This window comes from Diceros bicornis, chromosome 20 (assembly GCF_020826845.1).
Source record: "Diceros bicornis minor isolate mBicDic1 chromosome 20, mDicBic1.mat.cur, whole genome shotgun sequence".
Classification (NCBI taxonomy): domain Eukaryota; kingdom Metazoa; phylum Chordata; class Mammalia; order Perissodactyla; family Rhinocerotidae; genus Diceros; species Diceros bicornis.
In genome coordinates, this window is record NC_080759.1 from 7,870,985 (window position 1) to 7,891,889 (window position 20,905).

General features: G+C 38.4%; 1 pseudogene; it reads right to left on the minus strand.

Annotated features, from left to right (window-relative positions):
• Positions 1-4,966: 4,966 nt before the first annotated feature.
• Positions 4,967-20,905, minus strand: part of LOC131418858 (olfactory receptor 2W3-like) — a 98,644-nt pseudogene continuing 82,705 nt past the window's right edge.

The following is a 20,905-nucleotide window of genomic DNA, read 5'->3' on the forward strand; positions in this document are numbered from 1 at the left end:
TGTGATCTCCAATGTGTATTTACAAAACAACAAGGCAACAAAATAGGTGAAGCAAAAACTGATAAAACTAAGAGAATAGAAATATCTACAATGATAGTTGGAGACTTCAATGCTCCTCTCTCAACATCGCCATCAAACACTCCACCCCAAAACAGCAGAATATACATTTTTTCAAGTGCCCAAGGAACATGTACATGACAGACTATATCCTGGTCCATAAAACAAACTCCAACAAATTTAAAAGAATTAGAATCAAGCAGGATTAGAATCAACAAATTTAAAAGAATTAGAATCAAACTGACCTAAATGGAATTAAATAAGGAATCAGAAATATAAAGATAACAAGAAAAGCTACAAAAACTTGGAAACTAAATAAAATACTCTACATATTAAAGTGTCAACATGGATATTTCAATAGAACTCAAAAATTACATTGAACTGAATAAAAATGAAATCAAATATATCACAATTTATGAAGCACAGCTAAAGCACTTATAAGAGATATAATTTTAAATATATAAATTAAGGGGAAAAAGGAAAACCATAAAACTATGGGTTAAGGAGTAAGTTTCAAGGGAAATAAAAATGTATTAAATTGAATGAAAGTTAAAATACGAAATATATTTTTTATATAAAATGCCAAATTTGTGAGACATAGCTGAAGCTATGTTGAGAGTAAGTTATAGCACTAAATGTTTACATTAGAAAAGAAGGAATATCTCAAGTCAAAAATCTAAGCTCTTTTCTCAAGTAACTACAGACATGAGTAAAATAAACCAAAAACAAACAGAAGGAAAGAAAACATAAAGTTAAGAGGAGAAATAGATGAAATTAAAAAAAATACAGCAGGAAAAATTGATAAAATAAAAACCTGGTTCTTTGAAAATGTCAATAAAATTTATAAACCTCTGAAAGACTATCAAAGAAAAAAGAAAGCAGATACCAGTTGCTAATATAAGAATTAAAACAGGAGATATCCCTATAGATCCTGTATATAAGTAAAGTAAATTAAGAGAATACTACTGTTTTGTTTCCATCTCAGCCTATCCATAGTGATGCTGTCAGTTAGAAATGCCTGAGGGCACTCACCTGGGCCAACAGACATTTTCCCAACAGGAGCCAATGTTGTGGCAGGATGGGACCTTATGGTTCTTATTATAATTGTAAGACATGTTTCTGCATCAAGAAACCTCAAAAAAAACAAGGTTTATTACTCACAGGTTCTGGCAGCTACACAGCATGCTCAGGGAGAAACAGTGAGGTTGCAGGTAGAGATTGAGAGAGAGAAAGAGCACAGACCTGGGGTTCTGCCTTTATTAGGGGAAAGGGTCGTGTGCCTAGAATTTCATGGGTTCACTCTTTATTGGTGAATTTAAAACATAAGAATGGGAATTAAAGCCTGGGAAGGGAAAAGCAACTGGTCACTCAAACGGCCAGTTATCTAGGTCAACCAAGGCTTTCTAAAAAGGTAACTACATGGATGGGGTGGCCTGGCTCTATTTAGCTGCATAGCTGGCAATGTGCTCATTTGAGATGAATGTCTTTGAAAGGGATGCCTCAGCAATCAAAAGCTTAATGTCAGGCACTTACATTACAATCAAAAAAGCTAATTGTTGGGCACTCACACTACAATCCACCCTGTGATATTGAGGCATCACAGTTAATGGTGAGGACTTTAATGGCCTAGATAGCAGACATATTAAAAATGAGGGTTAGGGCACATTGTAATGAGAGAGTACACATCTAATTAGGGTTATAGTAACAAGTCCCATAGCAAATACACAGGCAACAGTCTGAAGACCATCCATAGCCATTGTTCTAAACTTGAAAGGCCCAGTAGTAAAAATAAGTCAGGGATCTCAGGGGCCCTGAGAATCTGTTTCAAGATTTGGGTAATATTGTAGAATACTTTAGCATCTTGGACCACTGATGTAAGTAGGTTTGAAACTGTCCTGAGTTGGTGTATATGCAGCAAGTGGTCCCAAGGAGGGCATAAACTCCTTCCTCCTTGGCCAATAGATAATCTAGGACCAGACAGTTGTCTAAAACTGATACTGGCTCAAGACAAGGTTGACATAAGGGAAGCCATATTGTAGAAAAGAAACCCTATTGTAACTTTGAATGACCTCTAACTAACTAACCCAGCTGGTTATGCACCCTCCAGGAGATCTAACTGCTCTGTAGATTTTACAACCCCTGCTTGTGCATGTACTTCCAGCTGTGATAAGATGATAACTTTATTCTTTTGAGTTCCTTAGGAATGTGATGACCCCCAAACAGAGAGTCTATACTGATAGCCATCATCAGTGAAAACTGAAGGATCTGGTATGGCAACTCCCAGTCTGTAACACCCAAGGGTGAACATTCCGAACACCCTCCCCTATAACCTACTAGCCTACATAACTGCGTAAGATTTTGTGCCCCTTTAAGATGGCTCTTTGAGACGTTAGTTAGCCATCGTCCCCCTTGCTAGCAAGCTGTAATAAACTACCCTTTCTTTTCCACCATCTTGCCTCTTGACGATTGGCTTTTGTCTCCTGGTGAGCAGATTGTGCCCTTTGTGTGGTAACAAAACCATTTGAACAAGAGATTCATGGAACCATTGCACAAGAAACAGAGTTTTATGTAGTCATTGTACATGTTGGATGAAGGTGGCCAATAATTTTTGGTTGGCCTCAATTACCTGATTTTGTGTGCCTAGGGTCATGCACCACTACACAGTCCCATCAGTTCTAATAGAATTGTAATTCCCAGGAGTAGGGAAATGAAAATGGTCCTTTTGGGTCGATGGTAGCTAGCCAGAATAGCAAATGTACGGAGTTTTTAACTCACAAGATAAACCTTAAGAAGCAGGCCAAGGGAGACAATAGTGCATTGTGATATTTGGCCCAGGGGAAGCTAATTAGAGGGTTGGGAGAGAGAATAATTCACTAAGTAAGAGCCTTGTGATGTGGGCCTACAATAATATCCCAAAGTGGAAGTTCACGGGTTAAGGTATTCACAGATCCTCTGGCGAGAAACCAGGGAGTTTATATCCATTCATTGGCTGTCTCAGCTGTATGAGTCTTGATGATGCAGTTAAAGGGGTATGTGGGCAAAAAACTGTTTGTGCCTGGGCACAGAATGACCAAGGTGTTCTGAAAGGCTAGTCCAAAAAGACTCCTTGAGGAGCAATTGGGGCAGAAAATGGGTGGGGCATCTAATTGAAGAGAAGCCTAGGCAAACTCATTGTTGTTAATTAGAGTTGGCTGAAATTGAATACATCAACAGAGTAAGCATTTAAGGTGGGAAACAGGCAATTAGAGACTAAAGACAAGTCCAGCAATTTCTGATTTCCAATGTATGTGTAGCCTTCTTAGCCCATTGGATAAAAACGGTAGTGGTGTGAGTGAAGTGTCTTGCTGGAGTTGTGGAAAATACTGGGGGAAGTGTAGTGGAAAAGATCATGATAGTGTTAAGAGGAATCAAGGTCAGGTCTTGACATGGACAGCAGAAGCCATGGGCAGGAATTTCTATGTTAGCACACAGAATCAGAAGGTCAAGGGGAGCAAGTGAAGGCAACCAGTCTAAATGGGCAGTATTTGTAGACAGGAAAGCTGTCTGGTTCCAAATGCACATTTTTGCCTGCCACAATGGAGAAATACAATACAATGCTGCCTGGCTGTAAGCAGGGGACATACTTACAGTCTGACAGAAGTCTTGGTATACGGTAGGGTCAGCAGATAAGAACCAGGCAAATTCATCACAATAATTTTCCAGGGTGTCCTCTGATTTCAACAAGGCAGTACATTCATTCCATTGTACCCAGACAGTGTTAGTCCCCATGCAACATTCTGCCTAGTTTATTATAAACTTGGGAGTGTGGCTATCTGGGCAAGCAGCGAGGTCTCTGTTGGGGTGATTTGTCCCTGGAGTGTCATGTCTGGTGTAGGAGGCATAGGCATCTTCAGAACAAAACTCCTGGGCATGAACAACATCATCTGAGATGGTGTCCTCTCAAGGGATAAACCTGTCTCACTTGGAAGTGAAGTGCTCTGGAGTGGTGGCCACCTAAGGGGCAGGTGACTCTACCATGGTTATCCAGTTGAGGTAGTGGTCATGGGCTGCAGGTAGGCTAGCCTAATATAACTTGGAGGCTTCTCTGAGGACTGAGCTGCATATCTGATACCTCCTTCTCATTGAACGAATTATTAAGAGTTCCCTGGTGTTGTCGGGGCACATTCAACAATGGAATGGGCAACTGCCTTTTTATTCCCTGAGGAGTTTATTCAAAGCACATAAAGGTTTTGGGCACATTTATATGTCAGGCTAAGGGAGATCTTATGGATGCTATTTAGGCATTCCTGGGACTGACCATGAAGGTAATGAACAAATCATAGGGGCACAGTCTCTGAAACCAGATGGTTTTTATGTATGGGCAATCATAGGGCCTGTTAGCTTATAGCAATAGTTGATGTACAGAATAAGGGGGCAAGTGTCATGTAGACATTGCTTCCAGAGGGCCCATTGTCTGTAAAAATATTCAATCACTTTGCTGCCCAGATTTAGCGGCATGCTGGCCTGAGGCCTTCTAACAGGGGTCTCTAACATTCCCTGCTTTTCCAACCTGTAGTGCAATTGTGGGCCAGGGTGGTATTGTTCTAGCATTGTACCTGTGTGATGGTTAGGCTCAAGGATTTTACCAGTAACCCTATCACTCAGGTGGTACAAAGCAATAAGAATAACCATAGCCAAAAAAATAAAAAAAAGAATAGCTGTAGCCTTATAGATCATTGACATTTGATGATCTTAGGTCGAGTTCCTTCTGGCTGAGCTATGTGTATATTGATGATTAATGGCTGAGTCTGCTTGTCCTCCATGAGCAAGTCGTGGTTACCTTGTCTAGCCATGACTTGTAGCTTTCTCACCATACTCTCATCTCCAAATGTGGCTTGAGTGTAGCAAGCAGAGAGTTTCTTTCCCTCTTTCAGACTGTAACACTGGTTCGTGTCAGGGTGATGATTTCCACTTTCTGTAAATTAGTAGGAGAATTTAGTTTCATTAGCCAGCCCTTGTAGCCACTATATTCAGGGAGAGCAGTCAGCATGGAGTTGGCTCCTTTCAGCAAACTCTCACTATTGTCAGGGTTTCCAAAGAAATCACCTTGCACTAACTTGGTGGGCTCTTGGCCTGGGGGGCATTCAATGATGAGGGAATCAAATTGCGCTATACCAATAGGATCCCATGAAGCAGATGGCAAGATGATCAAAAATTCATCGTAGAAGGTGAAAGTGTAGTCGGAGGACAAAGTAAGGATGTTATCTTGGAGGGTAAAAGCTTGAGGACTGCCAGAGATGACCTAAAGTGGAATTTGGGGGAGTGTATAATAATTGGTATGTGGGGTATGAAGGCTAAGGGGGCGAGATTTAATCAGATGAAGATCTGAGGCAAGAGTCCAATCCATGTTGAAGACAACTTGCCTGAAAGTAATTTAAGGAGTGTCTCTTTAAGAATGCTGTTATGATGCTCAATGAGGCCAGCAGCCTGGGAGTGGCAGCCTAGATAGAAATTCCAAAGAATATCATGTTAAAGAGCTCATCCTTGAGTCTCCTGAGAAGAAGAATGGGTGCCCTGGTCAGAGTAAATAATGTTTGGTGATCCAAAGGAAACAAGAATAAATTTAGTAAGGAAAAAGTTTACCTGTGTTGAAGATTAATTCCAGGCAGGGATGGCCAAGAGGAGTCCCATGTAAGTAATTGTGATGGCATATATGGAAGCCCCAGCAGAAGGGGACAGTGGGCCAATAAAATCAAACTGCCAGTCCATCTGGTCCATCTCCCAGGGAAATATGTCCCCATCTAGACAGCCTCCATTATTTGGTCTGGGAGCAGAGAATGCACTCATTTATCACAACCATAGCTGCTGCTGAGGAGAGGGAAAGTCCTCTTGCTTGAGTCCAAGTTATTAAGCCATGAATTTCTCAGTGACTTGAGGTCATGTGGGCCCATTTTGTGAGCCAGTGGGAAGAATTAGTACCCTGAGGAGTCTGTTTTGGGTAGAGTGTGGAGGGCTTAGTGAGGGAGTCTATGTTATTGTTAGAAATGTCTTCAGGTATAGAGCCCTTAGCATGAGCAAAAATGTAAGTAACAGTGATAGGAATTGGGGACTATGCTAATTACTTCCATATCTGAGTGCCTTGGGTGGGCTTGCATTGTATGAGAAAATTGTCTCTTAGCCATTGGCCAGACCAAACCGCAAGGCTCTTAGCAACAGCTCGGGAATCTATGAAAATGTGAGTTTGTGAAAGCCTCCATTTTCTGGCCTCCTTAAGGGCTAGGTGAACAGCTGCAAGTTCTGTCAATTGGGCTGAGCCAGGAGTGTCTTTCTCAGCTAGAAAGATGTCTGAGGCCAAGTGAAATGTCATAGCCCTCCAGCGAGCTACTTTGTGTAAAATTTTGGTTCTGCCATCAGTGAAGAATACTGATTTCTTGTCATCTTAGGCTGTTGGTCCCAAGGGGATTCCCAAGTAACCAGAAGAAGAGGAAGGGGGGGGTGCAGCTGTCACTTCCTCAAGGCTCTTGGGCAAGGGGCTGAGCGGGGGGGAAGCCACATCCTCCTGTAATTTGGAAAGGCCTTTGATGTCAGGTTTAGCCCTCTCCAAAAGGTATCATTTCCATTTTACCAAAGAGGCATCAGTGGCCATGCAGAGCTTTTGCTGGGAGGCGTCTCTAACCTGAAGTATTATAGGAATTTGGGTATGGAGTAGCACGGGGGGCGGGGGGCGGTTAAAGCCTTGGCTTTTAAAAGAGCCCAATAGGATGCCAAAAGCTGTCACTCAAGGGAAGCTAGGGGTAGTTGCTTAGTCTAAAACCCCATAGGAAGCCAGGTGGACTCATGTTTGGTCCAGTGACTCCAAGAGGTATAGTCAGGTGTGACCAAGGACTCAACTAAGAATTTGAAGCCAGGTGGGCCTAGAGGTATGGCTTGTTGGACTACCTGCTGGGTAGCTTCCAAAGGGCACTATTGGGCTTTGCCCCAATGGAGAGTGGCAGACTTGCATGTGATTCCATATATAGGGTGAGTAATTAGTGAGAGATGAGAGATGTGTTACATCTAGAACATGAAAAGACCTAGTATGTGTTATGCCTGTCTGGGTGTAGCAGGTGGTTTAAGGTAAGTAATTAATGTTTGACAGTTGAAGGAATTTCTAAGACCTCATAAGACCAGATGACACCCACAAACTTGACAGATGAGGCTGGGTATTGGATCTTGTGAGGGGCAATTGCTCAGCCACATTGGTGTAGGCAGTCTGTAAGTGTGTGCAGATCTGCTCATACTGCTTCCTCAAAGGGAATCCTCAGCATAATGTTATCAACATAATGCCAAAAATGGCAATTTTCCAATTGTAAGGTATTTAAATCCTGGTGACAGAGGTTATGTGCTATCACAGGGCTGTTTAAATATCCCATTGGGAGCCATGTAAATGTGTATTGAGCCCCATCAAAAGTGAGAGCAAATTGGGTGTGGGATTCCTCCATAATGGAAACAGAGTAGAACACATTACCTAGGTCAATGACTGCAAAGGACTCTCCTTGAGCTCATTGTATGTCCTCAATCTGTTCTACAATATTAAGAATAATATTGAGAGCCTTAATCAGGGGAGCCTGACTATTGAGTTTTCGATAGTCAATGGTGAGACATTTTATGCCTTAGTGGCTGGCTTAAGCGCCAGCCAAATGGGGTTACTGACAGGAGAGATTGTGGTCTTAATGAGTCAAATCTCAAGCATATCATTAATGACAGGGCATAGGCCTTTAGCACCCTGTTTAAGTAGGTATTGGGGAGCGTTTACCATCTTGAATGGAGAAAGTAGTGTCACCGACATCTATTTGGTGAGTCCTATCAAGAAGGCCAAGAACTTGGGCTTGTTCCATGTGGCATGGCATCATGTCAGTGCATCCATGCCTATAAAAGCCAAAGAAAGAGCCCAGGGTTGGGGGGCTCTTGGGCTCATGACCAAAAGCTGTTTGAGGTGAATGGTCTCAACAATTACATCCAAATGGATTTGTACACTTTTGATTGTTTTACTGGCAATGTCCTGTAGGTAGAAGGGCTCCCCTTTCATGAATTTAGAGGGATTACCTGGAATAACAGTACCTTAAGCCCTAGTGTCAATAGGGCCAAAAAGGACTGTGCATTTTTATTGTCCCAATGGACCACCAGAATGATATTTGGGCAATTGTCCCCAGGAGGTGGAACAAGCCCTGGGGAGCCACCAATTTCCTAGAGTATGGGCTTAGGGGCCTGCCAGTTCTGGAGGTTAGGAAAGAGGGCAGAGAAGGTACCAGGGACTATGTCAGTGCCAAAGAGATTAGAGGGTTGTTGTGTGGCAAGAGGATGCATCGCAGAAAGGGGCTATAGCTGTAAGAATTCTAGTTTCAGGGCCTGGAGTTAAAAGACTGGTTGTCCAGAGATTAAGTGGCCAGGAATCCTGAGTTTTCATAAATTCCAGTAGACATTTGCTTGTATATTCCCATAAAGGGCCAAATTAGATTGGAGTTTATTGGGAAGGGAGTGGGGAACCCTTTCCATTGAGAGAAACTTGTTTGAGACAGACTCTCCTGGGGCAGTGGGAGTGGAGAAGCATGAGTCTAAATCACCTTGGCATCTGGGTGGGGATCTCCTCCATGTCTAGTAACCATGTCAATGGCTTCCAGAGCTTTTTGGATGTTTTCATCAGCTGCAATAAAATTTAGTAGTACTGCCCGGTAATTAGGGGGACTACCCTGTAAAAGAATTCTCTGGACTCAGGGTCAAATGGGGTCCCTTCAGAGTTAGAAATAAAGAGTGTCATTTGGGTCACTATGGTCATAGAAATGATAAACCCATTGGACTATGCCCATTTTGCACAACTGGAGATGGGCCTCATCTAATGTTTTTCATTCCCTGTGAGCCTTAGCAGTGATCACCATGGGGAAGGATAGGCATAACACCAGGCAGTAAATATCCAAGAGAGGAGAGGCTGGGCTCTGCTACAAATATTGATGGAGACTTTGCCTTCCCTGCTCCCTATTTATCCTCACTAGAAGCCTTGATAACCATGTCAGCTTCTCCCTTGGTTAGAAGGACACCTCATGAAGTATATTTCTTTGTTCTTCTCCATTTGGGGGAAAGCCAAGGGTGCTCAGGATCTGTGGTATCTTGGAGAAAGCAGACATATAGCCCTGATGGATTTTTGAGAAGGTTATGGATTTTAGGGTCTTTAGAAATACCAGCCAGTTGATGCATTTCAGCAGCCATAAGTAACAGTACAGCACTCATTCCAAAAACCTGCAATAGCCAATTAGCTCCCTTCTCTCCTTCATGCTGCAAAAAAAAATTTAAGTAAATTTTAATTTCAGTTAAGTTACAATTTCTGATCTCAGTTTTTACTCCCTATGTTCTTCCATTACCTTAACCTTACATGTTGTTACCAAAAAATTTTGTGGATGATGTTCCTGTGAGCATTCTTCATAGGTGGCCATTTCCCTTTCTAGGGTGTCCCAATTTGCTTACCCGGGATTGGGGCTTGCCTCCACTAGCATGATACTTAAGGGTCTTTCGGAAAAGCCCCTATTCCTCTGGAGCATAATGCCAGAACCTTGGCATGTTCGTATGCTGCAGCATTAAGTAACAACCAGGAAACCAGGGGTTTTACATTTATCCAGGAACTAATGTATCTCCTCAGGTTTCTTAGGAGATGCTGGCACAAGATTTTCAGAACATGTATATTTGTCCACTAATTTTTTTTAGCAACATCACACCAGGAATTGGATCCATAATATCCCAATTCCTCTCCTATTCCTGAATAAACTCAATTTCTGGTAATTCAAGATTGTCTCAGTTTACCCCTTTAATTAGGGTGACATTCAATGGTGTCAGAAGCAGGATCCAAAGAGACAATGCTTGGAGGGAGTTATCCGCACTGAGACCCTTGCAATCAATGCTTCCATGAGTCACCTTCTGCTTCTGGTTTTGGTGAGTCTTCTCTCATATTTTGAGCTCCCTTTATGTGATCAAACTCTTCAACTTTATTTGGATTTTGGGTAAAGACAGATTGTTCCTCTGGTGGGCATTCTTTTGATATATGAAGTAGAATGCTCTTGGTTTCTGAATTAGAATGCATTTGGTTTCTGAGTTAGAATGTCCTTGGTTTCTGAATTAGAATGGACTTGGTTTAGATTTAAACTTGTGGATTTTCCTGAAAGCAAAACTAAAATCAGTGAGCACGAGTCAAGCACCTAAATGCTGCTAGAGCACTCGCCACCTTTATATGAGAGGCAACCATCCCCAAAGCATAAGTCTCCTATGTAAGAATAAGGTGGTCATGGATAAACAAGTTTCACAATAGATAGCTCACCAACCACAAGAAAATTCAGTGCAACAAGGTACGCCTGGTCATGGGTTGGACAAATAGGGCAAAGGCTGTCTGCCAGGAAAAAGAAGTATCCTATAAAAGGCACACTGTGAAACAAAACCCAAGTCCCAACCCTGAGCATACCGCTTAGGCTATCTAGGATTTTTTCTTTGTTGTCAGGAAAATTACAAAAAAAATGGGATCCCAGTCATCTAAATACTTGGGGGCAGGGTATTCCTGCCCCTTCAGGAATCCTGGCTAGTTTTATGTTTAAAAAATATGGTCTCTCCTCATGTGCATTTTTGACTAAATGGACCGATCTTACAAAAGACAACCTAGAATTACAATGGTCATTAAGAGGAACATTCCAATTAGACAAGATCATTCATTTAAGAAATGCACTTGAAAGCAGGGGTTCCCAAATCAAACAAACAGAATGGGATACCTATTTTAATTGGCACGAAGAAGCCTCCAAAATGCTTCAAAATTCCAAAATAGCTTCATTGAAAGAATCATTGTTAAAGGCTAATAAAAAATTAAAGACACAAGAGGTACCTAAAACAGACTATTAGACTGACATAACTCCTTACTACTCCCCTCTCTTCTCCTTTTATTGAGTACCCAGAGTCTACTAATCCTCTATCTGAATTGTCTTTCCACTCTTAGGAGACCACAAGACAGTAAACAAAAGTCTACCATGTTAGTGGCCTTACAGATACCCCCATATCCACCTTTGAAGGAGGGCCCTAATATGGGCCTCTCCCAGGGTTGACAGAAATCTAAGGGATTCTTCTATAACTGCTATCAGTTTTTCCATTAACCATCCAAAGGAAAACCTTGCCAAATTCTGGTAGATGTTAGAGCTACACTCTCTACTTTAAATCCCACTCACTCCAGAGCCTGCAGATGAGATCCTGGGAAAACTGGCAGAAGCCAGTGAAGGGTGAGAATTCTTACCAGAGTCAGCTCCCCCAAATCTCTGTCTGTAGTACCCAGTTGGGAGAGGAAAATTAAAATTTCACATTGTCCCTTCTCTTCCAAATCTGGACTATTAGTCATTGATCCTTTCCCAGGGACAGCTGTTGCCTTCTTGTTTGTCTCATTTTGTGTTCTGAGATCTTGGCTTGGCAACTATCAGGATTTGCACCCCCCCAAATATGGCTAGATAGAAATGTGGGTTGAACTCCACTTGTGGCTATGGTTTTACCGACTATTGCCAGACCCCCAGGGAATTATCTAGGTCTTTCTTTCTTTTGGGTATTTTTGGAAGTGTATCTGGATCTTGGGAAGGTAATATCCTTTTCATTCTCTTTGGGGACACCTCTTGCATCCATCGGGTCATTCAATACTGCCAGGAATAGTTACTGTTTGTCCTGGCTAAAACCTTACAAGATATTTGAAGGACTTTCTGTTAAGTAGTTCTATGGTCAGAAGTTGACCAATTTGTAAGCTGATATTCAGAGTCTGATAGATACATTTTAGGCCTCTTCAGAAACTTTTTTAGGCTTCTTCCCCTAAGCTAAAATAGAACTATGTACCCAGAAGGAAAGAAAAACATTTTGAAGCCCTTTCTGTAGAGGATTTACTAAAACATTCCAAAGACACACAGCTCTAAATATAGAGCATAGAAATTTTTTTGATTTCCATCTTAGTTGAAGATCTTTTCCCTGATATAAAGAAGCAAATTGAAGATAATATAGTTTGATGGATGGTTCAGTCCATGATGTCATTCAAGTTGCAACCCAATTCCTTGAGGAATTAAAAACAACTGTACTTGTCTTTACAAGAGCAGAAATGTGGCTTTAGAAACAATTCAAAACCCACCTATCCTTTTTACTAATTCCCAAACCTTCCTTATTTACCTCAAAATGCTTGCAGATATTGTACAAGATCTGGATTTAGAAAACAAAAATTCTTCTTGGAGGAAATTGAATTCTTTCCCTATGCCTTTGAGATGTAAATATTCTACCCAGTCTTCTCCAGGAACTCTTATCTAGACCACCACTTTGAAATGCAAATTTAAGGGAGGTAATTCTTATCAGAAGAAAATAAAAAGGAAAAAGCTGTTTTGAACTTACCCAAACGAAAAATCTTAAAAATCTTCACCACAAATATAAGTAAAAAGTTTAAGCCATCTAAGCAGGTATCTTAACTTATTCCATCTGCCAGAAACACAATTTGGATCCAATTGTTCTTTTATAAACCAGTGAGTTTTGCATTATTTTACCTGCCTCATGGCTAAAATCTTAAAACAATAGCTATAAGATCTCTGTTTGTGTCTGTCTGTATGTTTATGTATGTCTATGAATGTATGATATAAATGTGTGATATTTTTATACCTCTGTATGGTATTGCTAAAATAAATTTGTGAAGAGCTCTATTTAATTGGCTTAAAGATAAACATGCAGTATATAACTTAAGTATACTCTCAGAAATATAGAAACAACCCAGATGTTTTTCAAGTTTATGTGATCTAGGATAATCTTTGGTAAATAAAATCTAGTTTAAGTTTGTTAGTCAAATTAAAATAGACATGTCTTTAGAGTTATCAACATTAAATATAATATTTATTCTGCCTAGCTTTAGTAAAATTCAAATAAACTTGTGTTATCTCTGTTACAAAACTTATCAGCCAGAAACATAACTTAAGATGATGGTTAACTGTTTAATGTCTCATGAAATTTTCATTAGTAATCTAAATATAAGTGTTAAGAACAAGTAAATTAAATAGAAGCAAATAAGATAAAACTTTACAAATTAACTTTTTAAGATAGTTATGCTTTAAGGTATATCTATTTAAAAAATAGTTTCCAAAATCTTTTGGTAACTTGAAACCTTAAAGTTATACTGAGATAAGTTAAATGATGGACATTTATTGAATATCTAGATCCTTTCCAAATATGATAAAATACTGTAACATCAATTATTATACATAGGTTTATCCTCTTTTAGCTTCCTTTTACAGAGAAACTAAAGATAGTTGGGTCTTAATAAACATGCTTTGTGCCACACTAAAAAATTTATTATGAGAAAGAATATACTTCTAGATATTATGAAATATATTTATAAGCTTGCCAATCCACAGAATTGTAGTGTAATAGATAGTACACAATTCCTTACTTCCTAATTTTCACTAGGAATAAAGAACTTTAAGATCTAAGAATTCTAATTAGTGTATGTAATTAAAAGTACTTAGAAATAATGAGTGAAAAGAAACAACTATGTACAAAAAACATGCAAGGAAAATAAAATGACTCATTGTTCCAGAATGAGAAAAAAAATGTGTATATTACAAAATCTGAATGGATATGAAAAAGTTGTAGGAGCTTTGTGAAAAAAGAATTTTGGGAAGAAAATTTTATGTGTGTTCAAGCTGGCTAAGATTGGAATAGATTTAAGTGTTTTTTAAAATGTGTTTTAATATGAAAAATACACTGGTGTAAAATTAGAATTTGATTTTCTCTCTGCTAAAAGGACAAAGTTTCCTTGGACTTTTGTGTTGCTTTTGATAAAAGATTGTGAAAGTTTCTTTACTTTTTAAGTAATCTGTGTGGACAGCAAAAATTCTGTACCCTACCAAAATAATTTACTGTGCTTCACATTGTCCTTATTTGGTCTTTGATTACTTAAGGAAACTCAGTCTTCTCAATATTAAAAGAGCTATGTTTTGTTCACAACTATGTAACCTTCTGTATTTGCCTTTAAAATCTTCTATTATCACTTTAGTTGAATATATGTTTATTATTTATAATGATCTGTGATACTATTTAGTTAAATATTAAAACCTTTTGATGTTTTGACAACTTTCCAAAATCAAATTCTAAGTGGAGACTTTTTGACCTCAAAGTAACTTTGAGATTTCCCAGAGGTTCCCTGGAAAATCTCAAAGGATTTGTCTCTCACTTAGTAAAATGTAAAACTAATTAGGCCTATTTGATATGTTAAATTATGTGGAAAGCAGACAAATAAGTGATGTTTAACCTTCTTAGCTTATATTTGTATGGATGCTGTTATTAATATGTGTTCTAGAAATTATATAAAATTTGATATGTTCTGGTATAATGTTATCAGTCATAATTTTAGTTATCTTAAAATGTATGTCACAGAAATAACCAAATATCCTTGTCAATTCCATTATAATTAACTCTCATTAGATCTCTAACAATAGACATTTTAATTTTTTTGTTGTTGTTGTTAAAGACAGTTATTGAGTTTCTCTGATGCTTCTGCAAAAGTAAGACTCCTAAAAAGTACCCTACCAGGAACACATCACCACTGACACTGCTGCCAAATTACAAGGTGTTGAAACTTTGATGCATATTTTGTAACTAAGGAAGGCTCCACTTGATGTATTGTCCTGTGCAGCTGCTGGAGATCTCAAAATCGAAGTGACTAGGAAGAAAAGTAGTCAACACCGAAGTAGACTGCTTCCTCCCAAGCTGTTGAGTCAAGAACATTTCTTTCTGTTCCTCCTTCCCTCTCTGAGCGTCCTTTTCCTAAATCTTACTCCATGAAGGTCTTTTATGATTCTTTTGTCTATCTTTAGCCTTGCTCTGGGCTGGAAAGATAATGTCAGTGTTCATATATCTCAGGCTATTGCAAAGAGGGCATAATCCAACTTCCAAACTACTATTGGATATGCCGCAATGCTGGTGATTCTACAGCTATGCCCATCACAATCTTCTACCTGATTTCCTATGTTTTAGTTTCTCTGGAACAAACTGAGCCCTGTCTCTAATGTGTCAGACTCTATAGCCCTGAGGGTCCATTTCCTTGTCTCTGGTTAACAACCCCAAACCCAAGGAACCTTCTGTCCATGCTCTGTACAAGCAAGGGATACAAGGCAAGGGTAATGAGAATAAAACATTTTTATGCTATAGACCCTTAAATTTTACTGGCTTCCATGGCTACTGCCCTTCTAGTTCCAAGTCACAGACTCAATCAAGATTTACCAGGAGGCATTTATAATTTAAAATTTACTTTATTTGTCAAATCCATACTTCTCTGGCTAGTAGTAAGTGCAAATGAGGCTACAATAAGGAACTTCTCCTTAACTCATGAAGATATTGCTGAATCTGCTGCTAAAGCAATAGCTGCCAAAAAAAAATCCCTAGATTCTCTGTCCAAAGTTCCTTTTGATAACAGAGTATCACTTGGTTATCTTTCAACAGAGCAAGGAGGTGTTTGTGCTATGGGCAACATCACTTGGTGCACTTGGATTGACACTTCTGGGCAAGTTGAGACTCAGATACATAAGATCACTGAACAAAGTCATCTGGGTTAAGAAAGTGATCCCTTCAATAGGGTCTTTTTTGGCTTATTTGATTCTTATTGGTTTGGGTCTTGGGGACCATGGGTCTAAAGTGCACTCCAGACAGTGGGAATTATTCTTTTTTATAATAACCATAGTAATCTCCCTAGTGCACTGTGTTAAGAATATTTCTTTTATGCTTATTCTAAAACTCAACTGACCATGAAAACTAAACTAGACATGCAAGAAGAGCATGACTGAGATTCTTCATTTTTTGTTCCTTTTGTTGTTCAAATATGGCCAATGAAATCCACTTGCCATTTCCCTCATCCATGGGACAAGACACCTGAAGATGGTCCTTCTCAGCTTCAAGGGACACGCACTCTATCTAACAATGTCTCTGATTGAATAAAGGAAAACAACACCTAAACAACAGTGTTGATCAGCAATGTTTTCTGCAAAATGTCTTGATGAAGAAGGTGAAATGTAAAAAAGATTTCAATATAAAATGGAACCAAAGGATATGAAATGGAGAATCTCATGCATACACCTTCAGGAGAATGGAACTTAGGAATTGAGAGACTGATTTCTCATAAATGTTCGATTTACAGAAGACCAAAACTTGTCTCCTGACCAATGAAATTCACCAAGAATCTCTCTTTGTTCTCAAGTTATTACTGCTTGGACACTGGCTGGACTTCCCCATTTTTTCACTCCTTGTTTATAAATGCAGCCTGTCCCCCAAACCCACAATGACTCACCTGTAGGTTTCTATAGCATGCATTTTCTGAATTGCAATTCCTCTGCTATTCCTAAATAAACTCAATTTCTGGTAATTCAATCTTGCCTCAGTTTGTCTTTTTATTTAGGTTAATATACTATTGGCTAAAAATGCCTGAGGGCAGTCATCTGGGCCTGTACTACTTGTGGTGAGACCCCACATATATTTCCCCAACAGGAGCCAATATTGTGGCTGGACCAGACCTTGTGGTTCTTATTATGATTGCAAGATCATATGATGTTCAGCAATGAACATCATGGATCTTTGAAAAATAAGCTTTATTACTCACAGGTCTTGGAGGGTATACAGAATCCCTGGGTCCACACATTGAGGTCATGGGTAGAGAAAGAGAGCATGGACCTGGGGTTCTGCCTTTATTGGGGTCAAGTGAGGTGCCTAGGGTTTTGCAGGTTCACTCTTTATTGGTGAATTTAAAACATAAAAGCAGGAATTAAAGCACAGAAAGGAAAAAGCAGGATCACTCAAAATGTCAGTTCTAGGTCAAACAGGATTTTCTAAAGGGGAATTTTGTGAGTGGGATGGCCTACCTCTTTATCTAGCTGTGTAGCTGACAATGTGTTTATTTGAAAGAAGTGTCTTTTAAATGGATTCTTCAGCAATCAAAAGGTTAATTTTAAGCAGTTATATTACAGTCAAAAAACTAATTGTCAGGCACTCACACTGCAACTACACATAACTGTAAATATATATATTTGACAACTTAGATGAACTTAGTTAACTGTTCAAAAAATTTAAACTTCCACAACTCACCCAATATAAAATAGGTAATTTGAGTAGCCCTATAACTATTAAAGAAATTGAATTCATAATTACAAACTTAAAAAATATACCTTCCGGCCCAGATGTTTTCACTGGAGTACTTGAACAACATCTAAGATTGCAGATTTGGGCTGTCAGGAGAAAAAATTAGTCAACTTGAAGACAAGTCAGTTGAAATTATCTTGTATAATGAGCATAAGGGAAAAAGAATGAATAAAAATTAACAGAGCTTAAGAAATATATAGGACATGATCAAGTATAACAACGTATATGTAGTGGAAAACCAAGAAGGAAAGGCAAAAATGAAAGGAGCAAAAAGAATATTTGAGGAAATAATGGGTGAAAACTTCCAAATCTGATAAAAGACACAAAACTACACATTAAAGATGCTCAATTAATTTGAAAACTATTTGCAAAGAGGTCCACACTGAGACATATCATAATCAAGTTGTGGAAAACTGAGGACAACGAAAAAATCTTGAAAGCAACAAAAGAGAAGTGATTACTCACATACAAGGAATTTTCGTGTGATTAACATATTTTTGTATCAAAAAATCACCGAAGTCATAAGGTAGTGGGATATTATATTTAAAGTATGGGCCGGTCAAGGAACAGAAAGGACATATCAAATAAGAATTTTATATCCAGCAAAACTACCCTTCAAAAGTGAAGGAGAAGTTAATACCTTCCCAGGTAAACAAAATTTGAGGGAGTTCATTCCTGCTAGACTTGCAAGAATTCTAGAGGAAGTCCTTCAGGCCAAAATAAGAAGACGTAATGCAGTAAACTGAAGCCACATATAAAAATAAAAACTCCAGGAAAGGTAACTACATAGATAAATATAAAAGCCAATTTTTACTGTAACATCACTGATTTCCTACATGATTTAAAAGATAAATGAATAAAATCAAAATTGTAAAACTATGTCCATGAGCACACAATGTATTAAGATGAAATTTGTGTCAAAGACCACATAAAAAGTAGAGCAAACCTATATGGGAGTAGAATTTTTATATGCTATTGAATCTAAGTTGATATTAATTCAAACTAGATTGTAATACATTTAAGAATTTAACAAGAATTTAACAATTGTAATTCTCACGGTAACCACTAAGAAAATATCCAAAAATGAACACAAAAGTAAATGAGAATAGGAGATTGATATCAGAAAGATGACAGGATAGGAAGTTCTAGACTTTTTCCCCTAGGACAATGAGTTAAAAACAACATATGATTCAAAAAGCCTTTATGAGAACTCTAGAAACAAGTTAAGAAGTCACAGTATTTCAGGCAAACACACATCCAAAACAGCTGCATTTAAATGTGTTATAAAAGCTGCTACATTTAATTTACAATCACCCTTCTCCCAAGCTGATACACTTTGGCATGATTGGGAGAAAAAGTCCTACTTGTGGCTTCTGCTTTGGGAGAGAAATAGAGAAGTAAAATGTATGTCCAACAGTCTAACTTTTGGGGAGGCTGCCAGAATGGTTCTCTCTCACTTGACTCAGAGTGTTGACAGAAAACTGGCATACATTGGATGCCTGGGGTGGGGGGGGGTCCCTGAGAACAAAAGCAAGCTTAGCAGCTTCTTCCAAGACTAGAGAACCTGTAGTACTACAGGTAAACATCAGAGGGAGCAAGGAATTACAAGCTCCTGATAAGAAATCTTGCAAACTCTCTAATTGGGAAATTACTTGTGTAAATTCAGAGTAGACGTATTCCCAGAAAAGTGTTGACAGTCCACAGAATTGCTAGCAGGGCTGATTGGTGAAGGTCTTCTTGCATACAAAGTCAATCCTTAAAAACTGGGAGAGGCAGCTCTTGTTTAAAGTGCTGAAATTCTTGCACAAAATCACAAGGCATATGTAGAGGGAAACCTGGAACAATCAAAGGAAAAAATAAATTTCCAGATTCTGACTATAAAGAAATGGAAATCCATTAATTACCTGACAAAAATTCAAAATAATAAACTTTAGAAGATCAATAAGGTACAACAGAAAAGTGAAGAAAAGCATAAGGGAATTATGAGACATCAGGAAGCAGAGCAAGATAGATAATACGAGAATCCAAGAAGAGACGCAGAAAGAGGAAGAGAGTTTATCTGAAGAAATGATGGCCAAAATCTTCTCAATATGAGGAAGAAAAATGGTCATCCAAATTCAAGCTCAAAAGACTCTAACCAGGAAAAACAAAAAGAGGCTTACACTGAAATACATTATAATCAAACTGTCAAAAGTCAAAGACAAAGAAAGAGTCTTCAAAGCAGCAAGAGAAAAATGAATTGTCAAATAGAAGGATGCTCACACAAGATTAACAATGGATTTCTCAAAAGAAACGTTACAGGCCAGAAGGGAGTGTGCTAATATATTAAAAGTGAAAAAAAAAAAAATACCTTGCCAACCAAGAATGCTATGTCTTGTTGCTATATCTATGCTATATCAAATGTGAAGGAGAAATAAAGATCTTCCCAGATAAACAAAGCTGAGAGAGTTCATTACTACTAGACATGTCTTACAAGAAATGCTAAATGGAGTCTTCCAAGTGAAAGAAAAGGACACTAGACAGCAACATAAAAGCATATAAAAATATAAAGCTCTCTAGTAAAGGTAAATATAAAATAAAATAAAATACAGAATCTTGCAATACAGTAAAAGTGGAATGTAAATCATTTTTATTTTGGCATAGAATACAAGAGAAAAGCAAAAAAGATGACAATGACTATAAAACCATGTTAATGGGGCCGTCCCCATGGCTTAGTGGTTAAGTGCACGCGCTCCGCTACTGGCGGCCCGGGTTCAGATCCCGGGCGCGCACTGACGCACTGCTCCTCCAGCCATGCTGAGGCCGCGTCCCACATACAGCAACTAGAAGGATGTGCAACTATGACATACAACTATCTACTGGGGCTTTGGGGGGGGAAAAAAAAGGAGGAGGATTGGCAATAGATGTTAGCTCAGAGCTGGTCTTCATCAGCGAAAAGTGGAGGATTGGCATGGATGTTAGCTCAGGGCTGATCTTCCTCACAAAAAATAAATAAATAAATAAATAAATAAATAAATAAATAAATAAATAAATAAATAAAACTGTTTTTTTAAAAAAAATGTTAATGGATACAAAATTTAAAAATGGGTAATTTTTGATACAAATAACATAATGGGGAAGATGTAAAAGAGTACAGTTTTGTATGCAATTAAAATTAAGTTGTTACAACATGGATGGACCTGGAGGGTATTATGTTAAGTAAAATAAGCCAGAAAGGGAAAAACAAACAGTGCATGGTTTCACTCATATGTGGAAGATAAACCAACAAATGGACAGATAGAATTGTTTGGTGGTTACCAGGGGCTAGGGGTGTGAGGGGTGGGCACAAGGGATGGAGGGATACACTTATATGGTGACCAATAAACAATAATGTACAACAAAAATTTCACAATAAAAAAAGAAAAAAAATTAAGTTGTTATCAGTTAAAAATAGATATATTTTATGTTATCCCCATGATAACCACACAGAAAATACAATAGAAGATTTTAAAAAATTAGAAAGGAATCAAAGCATGTCAGTACAAAAAAAATCAATGAAATACAAAGGAAGGCAGCAATAGAGGAAATGAGGCAAAATAACTACAAGACATACAATTAATAAAGTGATAATAGTAATTTCTTCCCTATTGGTAATTACTTTAAACATAAATGGATTAAATTCTCCAATCAAAAG